Raw genomic sequence first — 22,691 nt, forward strand, 5'->3', positions numbered from 1 at the left:
TATATATATATATATATATATTAAGGGTGTCATGATCCTCCAAATCCTCGATTCGATTACATTTTCGATTCTAAAGGCACGATTCGATTCGATTTTCGATTATGAATAATTAATTAATTAATGACCAATTAATTATTTGTAGCCTACCGTTTAAACTACCTGACCTGCTTGGTCTTTGTTTTACCCATAAACAAATCATACAGTAAATGCATAAAGGCAAGTTACACACATAATTACCACCTGTCAATCACTTTTTTTCTGTGGGACTCGGGAATAGGCATTGATCTGTGTCGTTATAATGGCGTCGGTAAAAAAGACGCGCAACCAACAGGAACCAGCCAACAGTATCTGTGGTGTTCACTAAAATGACTAAGTACAAGTGAGTGAAAGATTGAAGCAGTCCACTGACTGCCTGGACCCGCTGTGTGTGCGTCTGTGTCTGTGTGGTCACGTGATGTGCATTTTTAGAGGTAGAGAGGAAGGAGGGCTGCTTAGAAATGCTACACGCCACTGTGGATGTCAAATCGTTGTCGTTCTAAAATGCCATTTAAAAACAAAGACAGTGTAAACAGGGCCTGAGTGTGTACTTTTCGCGAGCGGATTTGCAACGAGGGCAGGCGGAGGATCGCGATGCCGGTGTTGTCTATCGGACGAACCGTACGTAATACGTACATAGCAGAGCTTGTAAAACTATGTTTTTTTGTCGACAACACGAACATTGTCAACATAACTCACTGGAAATCCAAAATGCTTATACACCGGCGACTTCATTGAAAGAGGAGAGGGTTTAAGTTCTGTCGACGGGTCTCAGGCACTTCAATAAGCCTGTTATTTTCCCGCTTGGGGGCACGGCAGCATTGACGATTCTATTTTTTGATTCGATAATCGAAATTGAGCATAAATTTCGATTAAAAATCTAAATCGTGACACCCCTAATATACATACATATATATATATATATATATATATATATATATATATATATATATATATATATATATATATACTAGGGCTGTCAATTGATTAAAATAATTAACATAATCACACTTTTTTTTTGTAATTAATCATGATTAATCACAAAATGCCGAATTTATTACAGAAATAAAAACACAGGTATGTAAGTGCGATTTGAATTTCAACAATCAATGCCAATAACAAACAAAAATTTCTAAGTTGACTACAAACACACACACACACACACACACACACACACAACATGCGCAGTACAGCGCATGCAGTGAGCAAGAGATTCCTTAAAGGCAAATAATGGGGCTGTCTTTGACAGCTTGCAACTTCATCTGCCACTTTCACTGAGTACATTGACATGGACACCAATTCTCCGCTCTTATGATTAAGATAATACTGATTAAGAGTCTACCACAGGGGTGCTCAATCCTGTTCCTGGAGATCTACCTTCATGCAGATTTCAGTTGCTACCCATATCAAACACACCTGGACCAATTAGGACCTGAACACCACTTGATAATTACAGGCAGGTGTGTTTGATATGGGTAGCAACTGAAATCTACAAGAAGGTAGATCTCCAAGAACAGGATTGAGCACCCCTGGTCTACCATGTAAGCAGGGATTTTTGATTACCTTAAAGGATCACGCGAGTCCCTAAATGCGGAGGTTTTTCTCTGTTCGCCATGCAGTATATAATTCCATTAAAACATCCTGAATGAAAATATGCTGCCACGACACGTGCTATGCTATCCGAACTGTGCCCAGGCGCGTTTTCCTGTTCGTTTAAGAAATGTGAGTGCACATTAAGACATTTAACATGACGTAGCGCCGCTATAAAGGCTATCTGTTCATGATACAATACGTTTTTGTCCTAACAACAGCAACAGCAACACATGAAATGTCTATTTTAGAAATGCTTTCTATTTTCACAATGTCACAGCAGAACAACAGCATACAGTATACTACTATTACAATGATAACCTCAGGTACCGATTATGTGCTTTATTCAGTGTTAAATGCTCCCAAAGTGAGTTTGAATGCCATTTTATTTAACATTTAATGCCATAGCAAATAGTTCACTTCAGATCTTGATATAGCTAGCAGATGGTTTGAAAAATGAAAGTCAGAACTGAGTGCAAACCAACACTAATCAGTAGCCTATTAATGATGTTTAAGATGTTTACTATGTAATAATCCGATTAAAAGACTTAATGTTTTCATTGGGAGTGTGTTCGTTGGTATTTAAATGTTTCTGTCATGGCACGTTTTGTGCAGACTGCCAAATGGTTTGTTGCTGAAATCTTGTCACGTCTCAGTTCAAGGTGTAAGTCATTCTTGGACGTTCCTACTTAAAAGCTAATGTGTTGTACAAGCTAATGTGTTGTAGTAAGGACGTGAAGTGCGTTCAAGTCATTTTTGTTGGCACAAGATGGTGTTGTACTGACTTTTGATAAAATACAAGAAAATGCATGAGCTAAATACAGGTTTGTTAGCTCTGCTTATAGAAAATGAAGAGCAAAGAACTCACATCCGTTACCTTTGGTGATTCATAGGATTTGCATATATACATGAATAAATTACACACATAAAGGCTATGCACATGGCTTGAAATGATACATAAGGGTCTTATGAATTGAAATGAAAGGTCTGTGCAAGAATCAGAACATTATTTACAACATCATTAGCTTTAATCCACAGCCTTGGCAAAGCAGATTTGGGTGACTTTTGGGTGAACTATATCTTTAAAAATGAAATGTGCCAGTTATGCAATTAAGCCATGCTGGGAATACCCTCACGGTGGCTGGAAGGATCCTCAAATTAGCACAAATTATTTAATAAACAAGCATTCAAGTAAGGGTTAGAACAACAGACGTTCAGAATCTCTAGAAAATTCTACTAAGTATGCAGACGGGTCCATGGGGGTCTGAGAGTGAAAAAGAAGTGAAGTGGAAAACCTGGAGCGGAGTAATTACTGAATGCTTTAATGGGAATGAGAGGCTGATTTTGTTCCCTTTTTTCCTCATTTAGACACGACGGGATATAAAAAAGCAGGAGAGAAAGAAAGAGATGGAGAAACTCAGAGGGAGTCCTGGAGAAAAGCCTGCAGGTGCTTCGTGTACAGTCTGAAACAACAGCAAGCCTGAAGAGAGCTGAGTGTTCCTGTGTGTATGTGGGTTTATTTAACTATACTTTAGGGACACATTCGTCCCAGGAAATAAGTTGAATCTGACAAAACATCTCCTTGGGGATGCCCTCTATTGGAAAAGCAGTTCCACAACCCCTAATAAATAATTTTTGTTGTAAAATAATTATAAAAATACAAATAAACACTGTAGCAACATGCTCATTCAAGATAGCAATGTGCAACCTCTTAGCCAGTGTTTTTGCACATGTCAGTGTTTATGAACAAATTAGCCTGCATCAAAAAGAACACAAGTAATCTTGACAAACTATACATCAGTCTAAAGCTGCAACCCTCAAGCAGCCAGTATAGCTAGTTGTTTTCTAATGGGAAGCTTATAAAGAATGTATTTGCTTAATTTTTGTAAGTTGTACAGACATTATTAGATATAGCTTATTGCTTATATTAGATATTAGATACTGCTTATTAGATATAGTAAATATCATTGTAATATGCATTCATTGCTGTATATCATAGTATATTTTAAAAGGTAAGAGTCCACAGAACAACATCCCATCAAGCACATTTAGTCCACCGACACAATAGTGTTGAATTATGAATGGTGATCTATTTCGTAACGTCATTGTTTCTTCCAGAGACCTGTTGTTTACATTGTTTACTATGTTACTTGCGCTTGAAAATGGCATCTTTGTAATAAAAGGAAAGTTAATGTCATAGCTTAGTGTTACAAACAAAATGAGACCACAAACTGAATAAAAAGTCAAAGTTATAGTCACTAAAATCTAAACAAAGCAGTGAGTGTTTTGACATTCTGCATATGCTGTCTGTCAGGCACTTTTATCAGTAGTTACATCCTAGTTTGACTGACGGAGAATTTAGCCAATGGCTTCATGATTCTTTCGACATATGAGGACGTATATTCATCATTTAGACACGTTGTTTTATTGCACTCTGTGCATCCAACAACATCTAAGCAACATGTACCCAAAATGCTAGCCACTTGCTAATCTTCTAAGACTCTGAACTGGCTAAATTGAATCAGTTAATGTTAATGTTTGCTATGTTAAACGCTAGCAAGTTCACAATGTAGAAATTCTACCTGATGTAGAAATTAAAATTTTTGTCAACAAAATCTAAGTTGATTTATTTCACGCTAACAAAATGTAATTGTGCAGGAAATATACTAGCAAACTAATTAATAGTAGCAAAATGCTAAACTGTGTGATGTTATAACAACATCCAAACAACATGTCCCCAAAAATGCTAGAAAAAATCCCTGCTGAAAAAACAGCTTAAACCAGCATGGTTGGCTGGTTGACCAGCCTGGTTTTAGAGCAGTTTTGGCCATTTCCAGGCTGGTTTCTATCTATTTCCAGCCTGGTCTTAGCTGGTCAGGCCAGGAGAAGACCAGCTAAAACCAGCTGTGTCCAGCTTAAACCAGGCTGAAAATAGATAGAAACCAGCTTGGAAATGGCCAAAACCTCTCTAAAACCAGGTTGGTCAACCAGATAAAACCAGACAACCAGCTTAGACTGGCTTAAGATGGATTTTTCAGCAGTGATGCTAATCTTGTGAGATTGGATAGGCTAAAATGAATTAATGTTCAAGTTTGGTATGTTAAACACATGCTAGCAGTATGTCAATTCATGATGTAGAAATTGAAATTTTTGTCAAGAAAATGTCACATATGCTGAGATGCTAGAAAATGCTACAATGCCTCTTTGGAGATGCCCTGTATTGGAAAATCAGTTCCAAATATAGTAAACTATAGTAAATGTCTTTGGAAATGCTAGCCTTAAGCTAAAACATAGTATTTTGCTAAAATAAATCAGTTAAAGTAGATGTTTACAGTGTTAAAGACAAGGATGCTATTAACATGTCAATTCATGATGTAGACATGGAAACTTATGTCAACAAAATGTTAGTCAATGACTGTTTCTCGACATGCGTTCTTCAGCGATCTTGCGTTCTCGTGTAACGTCATCATCAATCCCCAAAGTTCAGTTCCAAAACTCAAGACCGCAAGAACAGAGGACACGGGAAAGTTCCGACATACTTTCTTGATATCGAGGATGCACATATGCAGATTTGAATGCAAAACTAGCTCAAGAAGTCCCAGAAATCATTGCGGCTGAATAAAGGAGGTGGAAAGCGCAGCATTTTATACCTGTTTATTACTAATGTTCAGAGAAATAACTTATTTATCTTAGGAGTTTCCCTAAATAAGACGGTGAAAGTAAAATCACCATGAAAATCTTAATAAAGTCATAAAAACATTAAGGGTGTTTGTTGAAAATCGTATTAAAATCTGTTTTATTAAATTACCGGAGCTTTTCGGGAAAAATAACAAAACGGGAGGGTGACGGGAGATGAGTCTGAAATACGGGAGATTCCCAGAAAAAAACAAGAGTGTTGGCAGGTATGGGTTAGAAAAATGCTAATTCATGCTAACACTGTGACTAATGCATTACAAACAGTAGCCAGCCTGAAGAGAGCTGAATGTTTCTCTATATATGTGGGTTTATTTAACTGTACTTTAGGGATGCATTTGCCCCAGGAAATAAGTTGAATCTGACAAAATGCCTTTTTGGAAATGCCCTCTATTGTAAAATCAATTCCAAATATAACGAGGTATTTTTGGTGTAAAACGATTCTAAAAATGCCAATGGTTCTTGGGTTAAAAAAACCCAAACAAATAACCAATCCAATAACTATTTTAATATACTTTCTCAATATTACATAGCATAGCAAACCCCTCAAAACTAAAATTATGCAATTAAAAGTATGTTTATTTTTTATTAATTCTGAATTTTATCAGTAAGATTAAGAAATGACCTCCACACCATAAAATCAAGTGGTTAAGTATCAAAACTGGAGTGTTGAATTTTTGTAATGATACACAGTTTGCCAGGATCGATGATCCTGATAATAATGATAACCGTCTGCAGTGAACTTTGAATAAAAATGATCTGAGCTTGCTGCTCCATCCCAGAATAGCAGAATATTAACGATCCTGTGAAAGTCAATGGGGTCCAAAACAACATTAGAGCCTTTGCCTTTGAGAAGTTACAGTAGCATCATGTAGATATATAAGCATTTCTCCAAATATTATTTATTTTTGATCACTTAAACACTTTATTTTGGTCCCTATTGCACATTTTGTTGACTAAAAGTTACATTGCAACTACATGCCAATTACTTCTCATTTGAGTATTAGTAGACTGTCTTCTTAATATCTGCTGATACTGCTCTTTCAACAGCAACAATTTAACTGACTATCAGTAACTTGCAAGTACAGTACATGTCGACTTACACTAACCCTAAGCCCAACCTAACAGTCTGCTTATTGAGAATTAGTTGGTACGTACAGTAGATGCAGTGTAACTTAAATTCAACAAAATATGTTAAAGGGACCATCAAAATGAAATGATACCAATTTAGTATACATTTGGTATACTTTATGGATATGGATTTTATTTTATTTTTTTTACAGGAAGAAAGCTAAATCTGTATTTGAAATGTTTCAACGTATTATGTGTGTTATTAGCCCTCCTGAAATGTTCATATATTTCCCAAGTGTTTTCATTTATTCATAAATTTTCTATTTTCTATATTTCTATATTCTTTATTATTCAAGGGTCGCAACAGCAGAATGAACCGCCAAATTATCCAGCATATGTTTTATGCAGCGGAAGCCCTTACAGCTGCAACCCGTCACTGAGAAAACATCCATAGAAACTCATTTACACACACACATACACTAGGGCCAATTCAGTTTGTTCAATTCACTGTGGACTGTGGGGGAAACTGGAACACCCGGGGGAGACATGGGGAGAACATGCAAACTCAACACACGAAACATCAACTGGCCCAGCCGGGACTCGAACCAGCAACCTTTTTGCTGTGTGGTGACAGTGCTATCCACTGTGTCGCACTTACAGTGACATTTAAAAGCTCAATTAGGTTAACTAGGCAGGTTATGTTAATTAGGCAAGTCATTGTATTACAGTGAATTGTTGCTTAATGAGTCTCATAATAATGATCTTGTAAGACTTTCTCCAGGAGAAGAAAGAATATTACGAGGGATACTGTGAAAATGTCCTTGATCGGTTAAACATCACTTGGGAAAGAATAAATATTTCACAGGAGAGCTAATAGTCTTGCCTTTCTCCAGTCACATCATTAACTGAAGCAAAATCACATAACTTTTTTTTTTGATGAGCATCAATGAATTAATTCTGTAAATGTTTTTTTCTATCACAGATTATACGATTATAAGATACCTCACTCAATTGAGCTTGTAATATTTTTAATGCAGAATTTATCAACATCTTGGAGTTTCAATTCAGCATTTTTTATGTGATGGCCTAAAATGTGCATAAAAAAGGCAGAGCTGTAGTTAAGCAAAGCTCCTGATTGTGTTCTATTCCCAGTTATCCCCCCTATTCATTTAGAACGTTCTAACATTTAAACTCGGAAGGATTAAAGAAAAAGCCATAGTCATCACTCTTAGGTGTGATTTTCTTTTAAAATATTTTTACAGTTCAATTTTAGCGATCTTCATGTTTACAATTGCTCTCACTTCTTAGTGCACTTTGAAAACGTTTGACATTTTGAACGCAGCCGTGGCACGTGACGGAAGCTTTAAGTGACTGTTGTTTAAAAGCGGAATTTACGTTACATCTCCAAGGCTTGGGAAAACGAAAATATATAGCATATGTAATGCTTTTAATTTATGATAGATTATTAATAAAAAAAAAGGTCTGTAGCCTAGTATGACATAGGCCTAGTGGTTAGAACATTTCTGCAGGTGTTTAAATACGTCAAAGTTGTAAAAGTAGACTTATAAAAAATAAAATAAATAAATAAATAAACAATATCCTACTTAATAATAATAAAATAATAACAATAATAATAATGATCACGATAATAATAATACTATTATATAATATGATTATATAATAATAATAATAATTATTATTATTATTATTATTATTATTATTATTATTATTATTATTATTATTATTATTAGATTTTTTTTAGCATCTTCGCGACATGATTCAACCCGTGTCTCACCCTGGCCACGTACCTGCAGTCCTTTTCACCTCTCTCCCTCAACCTTCCATCACACACCACACTTGTACATGTGTACCCTCAATTGAACCCTCACCTGATTAATTGAACCCACACCATGACTGCGTCTGAAACCGCCTACTACTCAGTAGGTACTGCATTTGAATTTAAACATACTACTCGGCCGTTGGAAAAGTTTGTTCTATACAGTATGAATTAGAAAAGTATGAATGGAATTCGAACGTACTGCATCCGCCATTTTGTCATGGTCACGCGACCTACCTGCGTCAGTTGCATCGCTTTACTCCCTTTCATGAATTTCCTCGCAGGGCATCATGGGATAGCGCAGCGTGCATTATGTGCACTCCAGAAACTCACGGGAAGTAGTAAGTCATCCGGGTACTTCTCGCGTACTGATTTTTAAATTCTATGAATTCGGACATACTTCTCGGCTCAAATACTGATTTTAGCATACTATATAGTATGGAAGTATACGGTTTCAGACGCAGCACATAAATACTCACCTCACTCATTCAGTCAGCGGCTGGTATCAACGACACATGGTCTCTCTCGTTTTTTCTACTGAACTCTCATGTGCTCCTCCGTGGATGTTACTCTTCTCCTATAAATGCAGTTGCATCTATTTAAGGGAAGTGACTATTCTTATGTTGTCGTTTAACCAATGTACTGAGCTAACACTTTGAACTGTTTGTGTGTGAGATCGCTCACCCTCTACAATGCCAGTTTTACCTTCCTTGTCTTCCGTGTGTGGCCGTGACAACCGGGATCTGCTACAGTCTTCCTCTTTTTCTTTCTTAAGTGTTTGTGGCTGGGGGTTTCAATTTTCCTGGGTCTGCGCGCAACAAATGGGCGGGGCTTGAGTTCTGTATCGATGTCCTGAGTCAATAGGTTTAAACACGGTGCACTTTCAGATTTAAACCTTAGCTGGATATTTCACTTCACTTAGAGCTGTGTTACGCACTGCCTGGAAGGTCATTTTCAAAAACCCATAATAGGGGCTCTTCAATAACTCTTCTTCTTCTTCTTTGGCCTTAGTCCCGTATGGTTGCGGGGTCGGCTCCTTGGAACAAGTCCTCCATTTAGACTTGTCCATATGTTTGCAACGTTTTTTACACATTCCGGTCCGCCTGTCGTCTGGGCCTGTCACCCTCATACACTCATACACTACAGACCATTTAGCCTACCCAATTCACCTGTAGCATGTCTTTACACTGTGGAGGAAACCAGAGCACCCGGAGGAAACCCACGCGAACGCAGGGAGAACATGCAAACTCCTCAAAGAAATGCCAACTGAGCCGAGGTTCGACCCAGCGACCTTCTTGCTGTGAGGCGACAGCACTAACTACTTCTCCAGGGGCTCTTCAATAACTAATTTCTGATAACTGATTTGTTTTATCTTTGCCATGATAACAGTAAATAATATTTTACTAGATATTCTTTAAGATACTAGTATTCACCTTAAAGTATCATTTAAAGGTTTAATTAGGTTAATTAGGCAAGTTAGGGTAATTAGGCAAGTCATTGTATAATGATGGTTTGTTCTAAAATGTATTGCACAGAGGTAATACTAATATTCTAAGGCTAATAATATTGACTTCAACTTAGTTTTAAGAAAATTAAAAACTGCTTTTTATTTTAGCTGAAATAAAACAAATAAGATTTTCTCCAGAAAAAAATAAATGTATAGGTAATACTGTAAAAAATCCATCGCTCTGTTAAACATTATTTGGGAAATATTTGAAAAGGAAAAATAAAATTCACAGGAGGGCGAATAATTTTGCCTTTAACTGTATGTGTGTTCCAGCTGCCTGCTGAACATGCTGGTGTTTAGGCACCTTGTGTGTGTGAGTGTGTGTGAAGCTCTGACCTCATTAGCTGGCTCTGCGCTCTGAGCTGCTGTCTGTGTGTGAGGTGCCATGTCTGGGCTTGGCATAGCAAACGGACAGCAGAAGGGCAAACTGCTGCTCTTTCACCCCTCCAGACTGGACCACACACACTCTCCGCTGTCAGGACAATGAGACTTTTTCCCTGAGACCTGCGGAGGGATTAGACAGCCATTTAAGACAGTACATTTGCACATTTGGCAGACAGTTTTATCTGACATGTCTTGCGTTGCATTCAGGTTACACAATTTACCTGATTATTCCTTCCGTGGGAATTAATCCTGTGGCCTCAGTGCTGTTAGTGCCAACTTGCAGCAAATCACCATATATATATATATATATATATATATATATATATATATATATATATATATATATATATATATATATATATATATATATATATATATATATATATATATATAAGAAGTAACTTAAAGGAACACTCCACTTTTTTTTTTTTTTTCGGAAATAGGCTCATTATCAGTCACTTCAAGATTTACAATTGCTGCAGATCTGGCGGGAGCCCTTTTAGCTTAGCTTAGCATAGATCATTGACTTAGGTTAGACCATTAGCATCAAAAAAATCAAAATAGAGTTTAAGGGCCCAGTCATACACCCAGCTAAATAAGAAGCAAGTCATATATGGTGTGATATGTTGATATTTTTATACCAGCACAACTGTAATTTTCTGGGAGTTTCATTTTTTTTCATGACAATTTTTTATTAGTAGTATTAATTATTATACATTTTTATATTTGTTTTAATAAAAACAAGTTTAGATTTGTCCACCTGTCGGGTTTTGGACATTATAGTGCATAACAATAGGATGTGTGTTTCGATATATCTGTTTTTTGACCACACTTTATTATTGCTAATTTATTTGTTTGTTGGACATTAGAACTGAATTTAGTTTTGAAACAAATCTTTGTGCTTAACAAGGCTAAGTGTACAAAACCGTTTCCTTATTCATGAAAGTAAAGGAGTAAAGAGCAAAAATAAAGTAAAGAGAAAGTAAAGAGGCAGAATGGAGGAGGCTCATTCTTTATCCTCGCACTGCAGATGGTCTTTTTAACTTTTTTCTCGCTAGTGAAGTGTTCAATTCAAGCTCACTTTGAGACACTCATGGCTGAGTCTTGTCTACTGTTTATGTGACACTACAACAGATTTTATTTTTTCTTTCTTTGCCATATTTTTGATCCTCGCCTCGTTTATTTGTTTATTCCTGTATGCTGTCTGCCTTCTGACCATCTGCCTGTTATTTTGACTACACCTCTGGATTGCTCTTATACATCTGTTTGGCCCTGTGTTGACCGTTGCTTGCCTGACCTAATAAACCTAATTTGGATCCGCACCCCTGTTATCAGTGTCACATCCCCATATTGACACCAATGCACTTTAGACTTTGTGCTTAGGTCATTAAAATAAAGCCCTAAGAGTTAAAGAAAGACAACTGTCCTATTTAAAGCACAACTCTTCTGCAGTTACTTTGAAAAAATTAAAAGTTGTTATTTTCTAGGTCAGTATGACTCAGAACTATACTCTTATTTTGCCGTAATAATTAAGGAACTTTGCTGCTTTACCATGGCTGGAGCAGCAAAATTGATATAACGCAGTGACTGGAAATAGTGCCCAACTAGGTATTACTACAGTAAATCACTGAGCCTGCTGCAGCCCTGGCATAGATGTTTACATTAGATGTTGCCATTGCTGTTGCTGTCTATTGGAAGGAATGCCTCGATTGAGCCGCCATTTTAGTACAGGGTAGCGCTCCTTTGAAATTAACGTGGAACCAAGGTGCAGTGGAGAACTGTCCATCCAGAGCCAGAGATATATACACATTTATACATATATCTTTGATTGGAAGTTTTTCCGGTGGTCAGTATGCAAATATTAATTTAAATTACTAAAATTATAATCTTACATCACTTTTAAACATCGATGGATAAGTGACCGCACAGGCATTGCCGACATAGAGCATGGGCCCTATCACACACCTGGTGCAATGTGGCACAAGGCGAGACGCAATTGTTGTTAGCTAGTTTTAACTTGGCGCAAGAGTCGTTTTGCGCCACGCTGTTTAAACAGCAAATGCATTTGCGCTCGTATGTGTGCCCATAGGCGTTCTGATCTAAAAAAGGAGGCGTGTTGAGGCACATTGCTGGCGCATTGCTATTTTGAGAAACTTTAATAGACTGTTCTATAGACCAGAACAAATCCGGTCTAAAGTCCAATGCAGAGCGTGTTGGTTATGCGCCTGCTTGCACATTGCTTAATACAAACAGGATGTACAACAATACGCAAATATCTTTACATAAGAAAAATTATTTAAATATTAAGGATATAAATAGGATATAATAAGGATATAAAGGATATAATTATAAGGGATTAAAATATTACAAAACATATTTCTTTCTAGCCTACATAAATATAAACACATCCTTTCATGCCTTCATCTCTGGGGGTTTTTCAGTTTATTCATGACAATTTGCTTTTGTATAATGTTATTATTATTATCAGTATTATTTATTATATGCATATGTATATTTGTTTTATTAAAAACAAGCTTAGATTTGCCCACCTGCCAGGTTTTAGACCATGTGGGGCACAGCATGTGTATAAGGATATAACTCAATTTTTTGAGCACACTTTGTTATTATTGTTAATGTATTAGTTTGCTGGAAATTAGAACTGAATTTAGAAATAGTTTTGAAACAAATCTTTGCACTTAACTAACAAAATTAATTATTTATAGGCTAATTGATGTCTGTGCGTACAAGAAGTTTCCCTATTCACAAGAGTGAAAGCAAAAGTAAACAATGAGGAGGCTCATCTCTCATTCTTGCGCTGTAGATGCTCTGTTTTCTCTCTAGTGAAGGGTTCAGTTTTTCCACTTACAAAGTTGGTCATGTAAATAGCAAATGCGCTGTCGTGTGACGCAACTGGCTCTTAATGGGAATTGGAGATGAGACTCTGTTTGGTTTATTCTTAAAACACCCATAACTCATTAAGAAAATAAGCTCAACCCTTTTAGACCATGCGCCACGGCGCAAAGTGGATTTTTCCTTAAAATAGCAAAAGTGGATTCTGACATGCCCTTAATGCGTTTGCGGAGGGAGCGATTAGTTTGTGAAGGAATCCCCATCACCAACTCGGTCACTTAGCCGACAATAATGCAATTTTTAAGCACTGCAGCATCTTGTTGTCATATTTCATTTACAATATTTACTTATTTTATTCAACAAAACTAGCATAAGCCTATAGTATTTAGTGTGAGTTGGTGTTCCGTTGCTTTATGGCTGTAGTGCATTAAGAGACTGCATTATCATGTTGTTTAGCACAAAAGTTCGTAACATACAAAAACGTAAAAAATGAAATCTTATCCATGAAATGTCCTGCCTGTGTGCTTTGTTTTCTTTGTTTGCTCGTTACTACACCCGTGCGCAGTGCAGAAGTCCAGCATCTTAAATTTGGCTTTAGTCTTGACTTGTGCAAGTTGAATGACATTTGTCCTGGAAGAACTGTACATGATCAGGGCCTGTATGTGATATTTAGTGTATATATCTATGCAGCCCTGGTACAAAAATAATTTTCATCATTACACTGGACTGACAGTATAGTTCCTAGCCATATTAATCTTGATCTTCCCCTTCTGACCAAAATGAAAAACATTACTCTGACTTTAAGTTCTATAAAATAAAAATAAAAAAAAACTGGAGCATTTCTACCAGTTCCACAAATTTATTTCCTTTTTAACATTTTGACTTATTAAAGATTTGCTGTCACTACAACCAAGTTGCATCATAAAAGTGGTTAAATATTAAAACTGGAAACCATTTTAATGATGCACCGTTTGCCAAGATCATATAAGAGCAAGAAACTTGCTGAGTAAGTTGGCGGTTCACTCCGCTGTAGCGACCCCAGATTAATAAAGGGACTAAGCCGACAAGAAAATTAATGTATGAATGAATGAATGGATATCTATGTTTAAACTATGAAAACATGTTTAGATAATCAGTATTTCTCCATATACTGTATGTGCATTCACGGACCAAAAAAAAAGCGTTTCTGGACACTTTGTTATAAGCCTTATTAACCTGAATTAATCAGAAAACACTTTATATTAATGTGTATAATGATTTAATCGAAAACAGCTAAAACTATTGATTTTGCAAGTCGATTTTGCACTCCTGACATTAAATAATCAATATGATTGATAAAAGCTGTCTTTGGTGTCCAGTTAAAAGGTTCAAGTACATGCTGCTCATTCCATCACTGCTAGTGTTGCTCCTGAAGTTCATGGGAAAATGGCCAAAAGAAAAGATATTTTCAGCTTTGAAGTTTGTGTTTGTTTTATGGATAATTCTTCAATTTCTATTGCATAAGTACAGTATGTATTGACAATGTGCTTTCAACGTATCCAAAATTGAACATCTGTGCTTGCATTCTTGCATTTTTTGTCCATGCAATAATAGTCAATAGGGTCCAAAACAACTTTAGAAGCTTTTAACTGGAAAAAAATGTTCAAAGTAAATTTGCAAAAATATATTTATATTTACTTGAAATATCCACACTTAGATTAGATTAGATTAGATTAGATTAGATTAGATTAGATTTAACTTTATTGTCATTACACATGTACAAGTACAATGTAATGAAATGCAGTTTAAAACCCAAAGTGGACACAAACTATAAAACAACAAAAAGCTATTTTACAAATGTGACCAAAAGCCAAAATACTTACAGAAATACAAATGATTTTTCTTTAATGCCAAAAATTATAAGAATTTTAAGTATCATTTAATATACAGCTGAAGTCAGAATTATTAGCCTCCCTGTGAATTTCTTTTTGTTTTTTAAAATATTTCCCAAATGGTTTAACAGAGCAAGGAAATTTTCACAGTATGTCTAATAATATTTTTTCTTCTGGAGAAAGTCTTATTTGTTTTGTTTCGGCTAAAATAAAAGCAGTTTTAAATTTTTTCTTATCCATTTTATGGAAAAATATTATTAGCATTTTACAATAACTTGCCTAATTACCCTAACCTGCCTAGTTAACCTAATTAACCTAGTTAAGCCATTAAATGTCACTTTAAGCTGTATAGAAGTCTTAAAAAATATCTGGTCAAATATTATTTACTGTCATCATGGCAGAGATAAGATAAAATTTTTTTTAAAATAAAATAAAAATCTGCTCTCCGTTAAACAGAATTTGGGGAAAAAACAGGGCGGCTAATAATTCAGGGGGGCTAATAATTCTAACTTCAACTGTATATATATATATATATATATATATATACATATATATAGATAGATAGATAGATAGATAGATAGATAGATAGATAGATAGATAGATAGATAGATAGATAGATAGATAGATAGATAGATAGATAGATAGATAGATAGATAGATAGATAGATAATATCTATAGATGAGATATAGAGATGCAAAAGCCGCTAAATGCCACTTCCGCCAAAAATGAGATAATGACATTGAGTGCATGCTTTAAGCATGTAGTACACCATCAACAAGTAGTACAGCAGCGTCAACGCATTCAGAAATAACAGTTTGTTGGCAAAAGCCACTAAACGCCTCTTGCCGCTATATCCTGAAAACCAATCAGAAGGCACGAATCAAATTATGTTTTCAATGTAGCAGCGCACTCCTGACTTTTATGAGTAGACAATTTCAATTTTGATTTTAAAACACTTTAAAAAGTTTGAATAACTGGATTAGGCTGTCCGACTGTCAGTGAATGGAAAATGAAAACGTCCCTTACCTCAAATCTGTGCATTATAAGAAAAAGAAAACACAATGTACAGTCGGAAGTTTAGCACGCATTCATAACGATTTTTGCACAGTGACACTACTTTGAATGAGTCCGATTTACTATACATTAAACGGCAACTCCATTTCACAAAAGACAGAGTTAAGATGCCGTTCTTTTATCCCACACAGATGCTATGAAGATAAACAAGGAATCAAGACCTTAAGTATGGTGAGAATGAATGAATGACAGCTTCAAAAAAATTTGAGAGGCATTTTTTTTAAAATAGAGAAAGCTATTTTTTTTAAAAGATAAATGTAATGTATAGAACTATAGATTATTTGTATAACTTCATAATACCTATACGCCTGATAAGCTTTTTATATTAATGGACAATGCACAGATATTGATGTTACATAATGTTTTACACGGCGAAGCAGTGGCGCAGTAGGTAGTGCTGTCGCCTCACAGCAAGAAGGTCGCTGGTTCGAGCCTCTGCGTTTCTGTGTGGAGTTTGCATGTTCTCTCTGCGTTCGTGTGGGTTTCTTCCGGGTGCTCCGGTTTCCCCCACAGTTTAAAGACATGTGGTACAGGTGAATTTGGTAGGCTAAATTGTCCGTAGTGTATGAGTGTGTATGGATGTTTCCCAGAGGTGAGTTGCCGCTGCGTAAAAACGTGCTGGATAAGTTGGCGGTTCATTCTGCTGTGGCGACCCCGGATTAATAAAGAGACTAAGCCGAAAAGAAAACAAATGAATGAATGAATGTTTTACACTGCATTTTTAAAATCTAAATAGCTAAGTTTACAACGTTTGCAGTGTTTACATTGGTCTACTTACATTAAATCTAAATCCAAAAATATCACAACAGATAGTAAGGATTTAATTAATTTCAAGTTTTAATGTTATTGATTAAAGCACTTTACAGATTTCATTCATTTTCCCTCTTGTTTTTTTTCCTGGCTCATCACAGTGGAATGAATCGCCACTTACTTGACAGATTTATGTATTTAGGGTGGTTCGTGTAATGTGATTTATGTGTGGTAAAATAACTTCTAATTGCATCTTTAGTGATTTTTCAACTAGTTACACTGTCTTGTCCCAATAGGTGGATTTAGAGGTTTTTGCAAAAAAAAAGCAGAAGTGGATTTATTTAGTTTTGATGCAAAAGAAAATCGACCTTGTCAAAAACCAAAGAATTGTCTAAAAGTGACATTTTTGAAAAAAGGCTATTTTATTTACCAGCTAATAACCTTATCATAACATATAATATAAAACTTCTGAACCTAATCAGAGGAGCCTCATAGAAAATGTTCATTTACAAGAAAAGAGGTCTGATGAATTTATAGGGTTTTGCGTCTTAACTTTTGCATATATCGCAAAAAAAGCTGTCAAATATTGAAACAAATACACTGTTCATTCTATTGCTGCTAGTATTTTCTTAACTTCAACGAGAAATGGCCAAACTAAATGCATTTCTAGCTTTGAAGTTTGTGTTTGTTTGGTTGTGTTTCATTTTTCATTTTCTGTTGCACACGTATGCATGAACGATATGCTTTCAACACTTCCACGGTTTTGCATCTGTGTTTGCGTATTTGCACAGAGTACATTTCTGGCCTAAGAACAAACAAGACTTTGAACACCGCTAGCGTTTGAGAGAATGCATATGCTCTTATTATTAGACTGAGTTTCAGCTTTAGTCTGCGCTGTGGCAGGTGTTGAGATCATAGCAAGGGGAAGAATTGGAAGCGCAAGGCTAAAGAAAGTAAATAAAATCTAATTAGTGGCAAAAAAAACTCCTTTAGCAGAGGAATGAGCTGAGGGATCATGGGAGAAGCAGCGAGGAGAAGCACAAGTGATCAAAAGAAAGGAAGAGCGCTGTAATAAAGGGAGAAGACAATAAATATTAAAGGGAAAAATGGTAACCCCTTCCCCAAATTTACCATCGTCTTCCCTGTCTCTGCTTCCCAGGAGCATTTCCGATAATCATAATGATGAAGGGTCAGGTCTGTGTCACTGTGAGGAGGTGCTGGAGACTCTCATTAGGCCCTTCTGCAAAACGGGCTCTTCACAGAATTTTCTCCTGAGAGGCTCAGCAATAAAATCTGCTGAATTAAAGCAGGTCTAGGTGGGAGAAAAAGGCGCCTTTACAGAAGCGCCTTAAACTGGCAGGAGGTGTTCAGTTTTTGATCAGAACTGGTCCTGGGGTCTGGTTTAAAAAAAAAAAACTGTGTAGAAAATGTACACCAGAATACATTTAAATCTATTAATTAATAATTATGGCTCATATAATGATTTAAAGAGCACCTTTTTTACCCCTTTTTTCAAAATTTAAGATACATGTTTTGTGCTTCCAGGATGTGTCTGTAAAGTTTCAGCTCCAAAAGCCCATCAGATTATTTATTATACCTTCCAGAATATTGGCATTTTCTGCTTTGAACACAATGCTGCTGTTTTTGTTGCCTATGCCTTTAATCCTAATTCTCCCCATCCACCGTTGCCGGAAGGGGCGCTGGAGTTGGGGATTCAAGTTCTGTTTTATTAAGAATCACCATGCAGGCAATGGTCAACAGGTACAAACAAGAGTATAAAGGCAAACCAGAAGCGTAGTCTAGGTCACAGGCAAAAATGTCAATACAGGCGGCAAACAACGTAAACAAGGTAATAAGGCAAGGGTCAAACATGGAAAGACTAAACAGCGAGAAAGCTTTGTATGTTACAGGTAAACAACAAGACTGAGCAATGTGTGCAAAAATGAGAGGTGTCTTTATAGTCCAAGTATTAATTCAATGATAAGCTTAAGCTGTGTGTCAGTATGTGTGTCTCATCTGGTGGAATCAGGAACTGGTGTGTGTGAGGTTCATGATTGGATTTGTAGTTCGGTTCAGTGAGCGAACTGTAGTTCTCCAGCAATCTGCAACTGCTCGATCACTGGTGATCATAACACCTGAAATTCTAGGGACCTTTTTTGAAGGGGACTTGTCAGTGTGCTAATAAACCCTCCAAATATTTTTTTTGTCACATTGTTAGAGTGAGGTAGAAAGAATTATATTGCCACAAACCATGAAAACAGTGTCTCTTTATGTGTATTAAGCAAAAGAAACAACTTGCAAGTGCGCTTTTACTTAGTTGGGATGGATGATAAAGATGATGTATGATAAAGAATTAGAACAGAATTTGGTGTTGTGTTTTATTTAGAGATGTGATTCGTGTTTTAGGTGTGAGAGATAGTGGGTTTAAATCCCAGACGAGCCCCTGTTAATGTTACAATTTAAAAGGTGTCTAGGGAAAAAAAACATGACATTTAGAAATTTGAACTGTTGCTGCATTGGGTAGGTGAATAGAAATTATGAAGGAGATGCCAAAGGAAGTTTGCAACCTAGACTCATTCTGAAAATCTGCTATATGCATTTCTAAACATTGCGAAATACGTCTCAGAAGGTGTTTTTTTTTTTTTTTTTTTTTTTTGCAGTTTTTTTTTTTTTTTTTTTTTGCAGTTTTTATTTCCGTGAATCCACCAGAGGTTGCTGTGTGTGCTTTTTGAGATCTCAAATGTCTCTCTAGAGTGCCATTAGTTCAATTCACCTTTATTTGTATAGCGCTTTTACAATGTAGATTCTGTCAAAGCAGCTTCACATAAATTGAAACAGAGTAGTTCAGTTTTTAGCACCTGCTGTTCTCAAATTCACCAGAGGCCACTGTCAACTGACTGACTGAATAACTGACTGACTGACCAATCAACTGACGCACCCTCTTCCTTCTCTAAAACCAACCAATAGTGTTTTCAAAAGCACTAAATGACCCATCCACCCACTTTCCTAAATCCATCCAACAGCTTTAAAAAGCAATCCAGCAGAAGAAAGGATGTTGTTGGATTTTTACTACATTTTGAGATTTTACCACATTCTCACCCTGTTATTTACTTGTTTTATTTTATTTCATTTTTTGGCTTCTGGTTTTGTCTTACTCGATTACTGGAACTGTTCTTCACAGAAATAGAACCTCCTTGTCATGGTCAACTCCTCTTTCCATCTCAAGTCCGCCGACCAGGGCTTAATTTGTGCCGGTACAACGGAAAAACTCTCAAAAATATACGGTGTCTCGTTTTACTCCACTCTTCACTTTCGAAAGCAACAAATCTACGCAACACCCTACCCCCCCACCTTCTTCACCTTCACATCTGCGACACCTGTCCCTCCTCTGGTAACAAGCCAGATACGTGACCTGCTGTACATACAAAGCTAAGTGGTCAGTTGATAAGAGTGAAAAGGAACGACGTCATACCAGCTTGTAGCATTCGTTTTAAAGATGAAATGCAGCCATACTTACTTCTTGCTACATAATTCGCAATCTCCAGAAATGTATAGGGCTACGCTTTTTTGAATGAGCATATGTTGTTAATTTGAATATTCAAACTAAAGCCAACAAGTAAAGGGCATTTGTGGGATGTACAACATAGAAACATATAAATAATAATATACAATTTATTATAGTAATTTGGGGAAAAGGAACTATGGTTGTGCCTAAACAAAGGAACAAACAAAACCAAAAACCACATACCCTAGAATCTAAAACCGCTCTAAGCTTTCTTACCAACAATCAAATTGTGAAATAATCACGATCCTTAGCGTATCCAGCACTGCTAAAAGGCTGAATAAAGGCAAATACAAAAGCTGTCGCTCACCTTTTTACAAGTGTATAGAAACACTTTTTAAGATATTTCTACGATTTTCACGTTTGGCTCTCTGATTTGTCAAAGTTCGATTCAATATTAAGTGTATGAGGTTTTTGGGTTAGGGTTAGGTTAGGGCAAGTGTTAGGGTTTAGGGGCTAGATACAACCTGTACGCTCTTGCGTGGTATTAACCGTTTTGAGATTTGTTGTGAATTTTATATTTTTTTGATGTTCACAGTTGGCAGTTTGATTTTTCAAATTTCGACTCCATGGTAAATAATAGGGCGAAGCAGTGGCGCAGTAGGTAGTGCTGTCGCCTCACAGCAAGAAGGTCGCTGGTTCAAGCCTCGGCTCAGTTGGTGTTTCTGTGTGGAGTTTGCATGTTCTCTCTGCGTTCGCGTGGGTTTTCTCCGGGTGCTCCGGTTTCCCCCACAGTCCAAATACACTCGGTACAGGTGAATTGGGTTGGCTAAATTGTCCGTGATGTATGAGTGTGTGTGTGAATGTGTGTGTGGATGTTTCCCAGAGATGGGTTTCGGCTGGAAGGGCGTCCACTGCGTAAAAACTTGCTGGATAAGTTGGTGGTTCATTCCGCTGTGGCGACCCCGGATTAATAAAGGGATTGAGCCGACAAGAAAATGAATGAATGGCAAATAATAATACATTAGCATTCCACTTTGGATGCCGTTTTGTGGTCAGATGCAGAAAATCAAGGGTATGCAATCTCTCACAGTGTCAGGGTTCTGCCACTTTGGTCTTGTAAATTCTTGTTTTGGTGGCAGAGCTCTGACACTACTCAGGTCTGGTCCTGTTTCTGTCTCTGCGTCCCTCAGACGCGTGCGCTCTTGTACTCGTGTTTGTGTTTTCGTTTGTCAGCAGCGTGGTGTTTCATTCCCAGCGTCTCAGTCCTGTTGGTTTCGGTTTTGGTCGGCGCTGGGATGAAGCATGCACGCTGCGTGTGTGAGCGCACGGTGAGTGCTTTCATTCATCGTGTGCTCCTGTCTTGCGTCTTTTGTCAAAGCACGTGGCTCGGTGTTTACATTGTGGTCACGTGCTTTTGTCGTGTGCTTCAGTGTTGTGTTATGTGAGCGCATGGCTTGTATTGTCTCTGTGTCATGCGCTCTCCCGTCTATTGTCTAGTCCCACCCTCCTTGTTAACCCATCATTAGTTAATTGTGTTCACCTGTGTGTCAATTTACTTTTTGCTTTATAATCCCCCTCATGTTTTCAGTCCTTTGCCAGTTCGTCATCGAAAGTTTCCTGTCCTGTTGTGTCCAGCCCTGTCTTGTCCAGCCAGTCAAGTTTGTTTGTTCTTTTATTTGTTTCATTAGAGTTTTCCCCCTCGGGGTTGTTTGTTTTGCCGTTTTGTTTTTATTTTATTCTTAATAAACACCCATTATTTGCTGCACTTGAGTCCTCGCTCCTTTTTCCCCTCACCGATCATGACACACAGTGCATTATGAGTATTTTCTAGCTTTTGAGTTTGCGTTGGTTGTACCCTCATTATTGTGGTGCGTTTTGGGATTGATTGAATGCCCTTGGTAACATCCACTATGGTTTCACACACCACTAAAAATGTCTGCTCCGATGGCTGGGGGATTTCAGATACAGCCATAATCTTCATATAATCTTTGAGAGCAAGAAGGTGTAGAGCACATAGATTGGGTTTGGTTTTGAGAGATCGCCTGTAGGAGTGTGGACGGCATTGATCTGGCTGGGATTTCAAAGCGCTGCAGTCTTGTTTTTGTTCGTCAAATTTTTCATTTAGACTGCACTGCTTTTCAGAAGTCTTAGAAGTTGGATACTGTAAATGTTTTGGACTTCAGTGCATTGACAGATGAGTGCTGCAGGGAGGCTTAATAATCAAGGTATTATGAAGGACTGACTGGAATGACAGCCAACGAAAACACAACATGTCAGATTCAATCCATTTGCAAAGTTGTTTCTTGTGGTATGCGTTTCTTAGGGTTAAACTTTTATTCATTTGAAAGGAAAAAACTCTCTCAGTAGGCGTTTAAGGCTACTGTTTAGTCATATCACACATTAAAGAGAATCTTACAGACTTGCTGCATCACAGACATCAATATTTTAACTGTTTATAAAAGATGAATCACTGTCTGACCATCTGAGATTATAAGCCTGGATATAAACATTACCATCATGATA

General features: G+C 36.9%; 1 protein-coding gene across 3 annotated transcripts in view; it reads left to right on the forward strand.

Moving 5' to 3' along the window:
* Window positions 1-22,691, forward strand: part of fat3a (FAT atypical cadherin 3a) — a 523,435-nt gene that overhangs the window by 131,741 nt on the left and 369,003 nt on the right. For all 3 annotated transcript variants that reach the window (XM_073923188.1, XM_073923192.1, XM_073923193.1), the window contains one exon: window positions 2,995-3,132. The gene's annotated coding sequence lies outside the window, so the exon portion shown is untranslated. The remainder of the gene's footprint in view (window positions 1-2,994; window positions 3,133-22,691) is intronic.

Source organism: Danio rerio, chromosome 15 (assembly GCF_049306965.1).
Source record: "Danio rerio strain Tuebingen ecotype United States chromosome 15, GRCz12tu, whole genome shotgun sequence".
In the NCBI taxonomy this organism is placed as follows: Eukaryota; Metazoa; Chordata; class Actinopteri; order Cypriniformes; family Danionidae; genus Danio; species Danio rerio.